At 46.8% G+C, this 5,660-nt stretch overlaps 1 long non-coding RNA gene across 1 annotated transcript; it reads left to right on the forward strand.

Annotated features, from left to right (window-relative positions):
- Positions 1 to 1,163: 1,163 nt before the first annotated feature.
- LOC121134169 lies at positions 1,164 to 5,200 on the forward strand. Its single transcript, XR_005871202.1, has 2 exons — positions 1,164 to 2,143; positions 3,467 to 5,200. It is a non-coding gene; the product is annotated as an uncharacterized LOC121134169 (long non-coding RNA).
- Positions 5,201 to 5,660: the final 460 nt, after the last annotated feature.

The raw sequence follows: 5,660 nt of genomic DNA on the forward strand, positions 1-5,660 counted from the left end.
CTCTTCCTCTTTGCCTTCCTGTTCCCAACCCCTTCCAGGACCACTCTTCTGGTCCAGCAAATAGCCTGCCCCTATGTGCAAGGCCACCCTTGATGCTCTGGGAAGCCTGGCCCTCTCTGATTTGCCTCAACTCAGAATCGACTCTCTGTTTTCCCAGCATTTGTGTTTGGTTTGCTTCTGTTTGGTGTGTTGTCTTGGAGTGCTAGTGCCTGAACCCAGACTCTGCAACCCTTGGCTAAAGCTCCACCCCTGTACTTTGGCCCAAGCTCCCCATGCTCCCACTCCCAATACCCCACTTTACTACTGGAGCTGCCCTTTTGTCTCCTTCAAAGAACCAGGAAGCAACCAAACCCCAGGAAGCAGAGCTGGTGTTGACGGTTTCCCTTATGTGCCCTGCCTTCTTCCTCCATCTCTCTAACCTTCCACACACTCTCAAGTCCCCGTCCATAGAGTAAGAAAAAGATTGTTGGCTCAGACCTTCGAGAATTGGCTTTCCTTCCCAGCTCAGTCACCCCATTCTTCTCTGACCCTGCACAAGTCCCCTCAGTAAATCTGAGCAGCACTGTTTAGACAAGGAAAATACCACCCCCACTGCCTTCTGCTGCCAATAGCTTGCAGCGCAGCCATGAAGCAATGTTTCACAGAGACAGTGGAGACAAGCTTGAGTGGAAGAGAGGCAGGATATGTACCTTTTGATAGCACCATCTCTTTTTTGCTTGACCATGGCAACTCTTATAAAGGAAAAACATTTAATTGAGGTGGCTCGCTTACAGTTTCAGGGGTTTAGTCTGTTGTTATCATGGCAGGGAGCTTGGCGGCACACAGGCAGACATGGTACTGGAGAAGGAGTTGAAAGTGGAGAAGGAGATATATCTTTTTGTTTGTTTGTTTGTTTTTCTTTCTTAGAGACGGGGTTTCTCTGTATTGTTCTGGAGCCTGTCCTGGAACTCGCTCAGTAGACCAGAACTCGCTCAGTAGACCAGGCTTGGTCTCAAACTCACAGAGATCCACCTGCCTCTGCCTCCCAAGTGCTGGGATCAAAGGCGTGCACCACCATCACCTGGCAGGAGCTACATCTTGATCCCTCAGGCAACAGGAAGTAGTCTGAGACACTGGTTGTGGCTTGAGCATATATGAGACTTCAAAGCCCACCTCCACGGTGACACACTTCCTCCAACAAGGCCACACCTACTCCAACAAAGTCACACCTCCTAGTAGTACCACTCTGTATGAGCTTGTGGGAGCCAAATACACTCAAACTACCACAGCAGGTCTCCTCAAATATGTCACCCTTGATGACTCCTAGACACACTTTCTTTCCCTTCTCTGTCATAGGACAAAGCCACCCTTCCCAAAGATGCCTACCAGGATGAGTGGGAATCCTTTGGCAGACCAAAGTAAAACCCACTCCTTTTGTGAGGCTGGGAATCTTCTACCCAGAGGCAGGGGATGGATCCTGGCCACTTCCTCATCAGTATGCCTAATGAAACTACAAGTCAGGTAGGTGCCTGGGGAACACTGTATGAATGGTCGTGGGAAGCTGGAAGTCCAGGTGACTGCACCCCCACCAGAAGGATCTTCTTGTAGTGATTCAAGATCAATCACTTGGGTTGAATGACCCAAGGAAAACCATCTTCCTTCTATTTTCCATTTATTTCTCAAAGAGAAGAGTGTTCCCTCCCAACTAGAAAATAGGATGCCCTATCTCATCTTGAGGGTGGTGGATTGACATTTTCCCCTACACATGACTTCCTTGAAAACAGGAAATGTGTCTTTGTCCCTCTGCCCCAGCGTCTCCTGCTGGCAAACTGGATGCTGAGCATCCAGATAAGCCTTTGTTCCCCAGGAAGGTTCACCTGCCTTAACTGGAGGAGAGGCCTTCCTCATTAGTTTGCTCTCTGCCCCTCTAAGCTCAACCTACCACCTTTCCCTAGAAGGGTAGAGAAGGAAATGCAGTCTATTAGGAGTGGTGTAGCCCAGGGCTTCCTCCTGCACTTGTACCTCTTCATCACAGACACTCTGGTCTTGTTTGCGCCTTCCCTGAAGAAGAGGGAGAGAGCGGACAAGAGGCCCAAACAGCATGGCTGATCTGCCCTTTCTTCTGCTGTCTCCCCTCTCCATAAGCCACGCCACGACTGGAAAGGTGAGGAAACATTTCTCCACAGGAGACGGGTGCCTCTCCATATGTTCTTTTCCCTCACTGGTTTGCTTCCCTCCTCCCTCCTTCTTGGACAGAGACCTAAGGATTCCTTTCTGGGCTTTGGCTATGGCTGTGACCTTTCCCAGGACTTGGGAGGAACTTCTCTGATAGTCATTGTGTTCAGTGACTCTTCAGAGACAAAAGCAAGGATTTGTCTTCCTGCTCAGGAATTGAAGGACCAGCTCATTTGTGTGTGTGTGTGTGTGTGTGTGTGTGTGTGTGTGTGTGTGTGTGTATGTATGTATGTGCGTGGAGGCCAGATGAAGGTATCAGGCCTGCTGGAGCTGAAATTACTTGCAGCTGTGAGCTAACTGGTGCAGGTGCTGGGAACTAAACCTAGGTCCTTTGGAAGAGGAGAAAGTGCTTTTAACCATTGAGCCATCTCTCTATCCCTACAAGGGCCAACTCTTGGTCCCTTCTTCCACTGATGAACAGGATCTAAAAAAGAAGGAACAGGCTGGAGATGTAGCTCAGCAATAGTCCTACTGAGCATGCTCGTTGAGTCCTTGGCTTCCATCTCCAATATGCAAAGTTAAGTTAAATTAAAAGCAAAACATAAGGCACTTGTAAAAAACTTTGTCAACCCATTCCCACTATGATAGAAAATTCTGGTCCCAGGCCACCTCTTGGACATGTACCTCTTGTTTCCTAAGAATGGAAACCTTTTCTCTGCCTCTCCTTCATGCAAATTAGAGTTATCTTCGCCATGTGATGCAGGGCACAAAATGTCTTCTCTTAGGGCTTCTTCACAGCTCTACTTCACCTTGCTGACTCCAGGGAGAGGGTAATCCATTGTTGAGCCCATATAGGACAGAGCAGAAGGTGGTGCTGTCACAGTCAGGCTGGGCGTGAGGACAAGTGACTCTGGCAAAAGAGCCCTCTCCCCTGTGTCTGTGTGTGTGTTAGGAGTCAGCCTCTGTGTAGGATTGTGAGTGTGCCTGGGTTTCTTCCTTGTGCCTCTGCATTTAACTCTGTAAGCTGCTGGTGTTGGATCTGATCTTCAAAACCTGTTTTAGAGCCAAGTGTGATAACCTGTAATCTCAGGTACTGATGAGACCTTGTCAGGAAGATTTCAAGACCTGCCTAGGCTATAAAGTGAATGCAAGGCCAACATGGGCCACTTCATGAGACCCTGTGTTGAACTAAACAGTAAAATGAAGGCTGGGGATATAGCCCAGTAGTAGAAGGCTTGCCTAGCATGTGTGAGTCCCCATGTAAAAAAGGAGGGGAAGGGAAAACTATTTAGAGAACTTTTGTTTTCAATAGTAGGCCTCAAGTGTCCCAGACTGGCATCAAACATGGTGCTTTGCCAAGAACATCCTAAGCGTCTGACCTCCTGGTGGCTGGGATCACAGGTGTGTGCTGCCGTTTCTCGTTTATGTGATGCTAGATAGAAGCCCTGTTTTGTGAATGTCATAACCCTGGCCCCTAGCTGTTGTTCACAACCCACCTCCATCCAAACGATAAACACAAAAACCACTATTCAGAAGCCACACATACATTCATCCAATCACTAAAGGTAAATAGTCACTGCAGGATCTAGAAGAGAGAGACAACTGAAGGGAGAAGGAGGTGGCCACTCAGCCTTTCCTGCTCCCAACAAGTTCTTTATTGACTTTTGTTTTTGAGACAGAGTATCACTGTGTAACCCAGGAAAGCCTAAAATTTAGGATCTTCTTACTGTAGCCTCCCAAGTGCACTAATTACCAGCCACCACACCCATCTGCTTCCAAGAACCTTGAAGCAACATGGATAGATTATGAGTGGTAGAATGTAGACGCTTCATGTGTGCCTGGAAGTATATCTTAGAGTTAGAGGATATGCTTAATGAGAGTGAGGTCTTGGGTTCAATCCCCAGCATCAAAAACAGAAAACACAGATGTGTACTCTCTATACCCTCCTCTAATACATGTGGTCTTAGACAAGGTACAAGGCCACAGTCACACAAGCCTTCCCTGGTTTCTTCCTGCTGTGTCATGTAAACACATGTGCAAGCACCCAGTCTTGATGTTCATGGGCCCGCAGCTCCTTCTCACCAGGAGGGACAAAGTCTCCTACTCTTAGAACTTCTGCCCATCAGTGGCTACTGCCTCTGCTGGCTCTACTCACCACCATTGCTATTCTTCCCTACTCAGAACCCACACCTTAACCAGTGACCTGGGGGTCCACCCCCAGCATCTCAGGGGCCCACACTCACTGATTGCTTCCAAGGGCACAAAATAAAGGTCATGGGGGACTGAGGGCCTGAGTAATGCTCTCTCTGGGCAATGTATGTGTCTACCCAGAGTTGGACGACCTCTACAGAACAAGCAATGCTAATTCCCCAAGGCCCAGCCATTGGGATGGCTTCCAGAGCAGCAGGCCACTGGCCTGCAACCCCCAGCTGGCTACCAAAAGTGATAGTGAGGGTGGAAACAGACATGTTGTCTGGGGAGAGAAATGTAGCAATGACTTCCAAAACTACAGATGCCTACGCCTTGTTTATATATAGCAATTCTGTTCACAGACACGTTTACAAATACATTTACACAGGTGTGAAAGGACTGGGGAGCTAATTATACACTACAACATCACCTATTAATAAAGACAGGATGCAAATCAGGTATCCATTAGTAGATAGCTAAGACAGCTAGTTTTATGTATTATCTCCATTCATAAAAGAAATGGGCATCTTTTGTGTGTTAATCTAGAAGGACCATAAGCTAGTTCCGTATAGTTATGTTAAAATTTAAGAGTACAGGATGAGGTATATTTGTGAGGGAAAAGGTGGTTAAACGTTTTTCTTCTTTTTTTTTTTCAAGACAGGGTTTCTCTGTACTATTTTGGATGCTGTCCTGGAACTCGCTCTGTAGACCAGGTTGGCCTCGAACTCACAGAGATCCACCTGCCTCTGCCTCCTGAGTGCTGAGATTAAAGGTGTGCGCCACCAACGAGAACGTTTTCCTACTGAGTTGTTTGTACATCAAATGTTATTGGAAGAATTAATAAGATCCAATAGTAGTTACTTCTTGAGTTGAACAGTGGGGTGAGAACAACTTTCTGTCATATATATTTTCTGTATTCTGATGGTTGAATAATGGGAATACATTTATCTGTTAAAAGCTTAAACAAATTTCCAAGGAAAGCACAGTGGGAGCATCCTAAGGCATGAGAGGAGAAGAAAATGCCAAAGATGAAGGAGGCACAGTACATAGTTCTCTGCTGCCTCACAGGCTTGGAGAACAGGGGTCCAACACGTTTATTCTCACAGTGTTTGATTATGGAACTACACACAGGCATGCTTTTAAGGTTTGGGGACTCTTCGTCTTTTAAAATGTAAACATTTTTGCATGCTTTCTTCAAGTAACAAGGTCATTCACTAAAATGGTGACAGCCTTTGAACATGTCTTGGGACAACTCTCATTCCCCAACCTTCTCTGATGTCCTGGGGTAAAAAATTGCCAAATGGCATGTATTTGTT

This window comes from Mesocricetus auratus, unplaced genomic scaffold (genome assembly GCF_017639785.1).
Source record: "Mesocricetus auratus isolate SY011 unplaced genomic scaffold, BCM_Maur_2.0 Super-Scaffold_100026, whole genome shotgun sequence".
NCBI classification, from domain to species: Eukaryota; Metazoa; Chordata; class Mammalia; order Rodentia; family Cricetidae; genus Mesocricetus; species Mesocricetus auratus.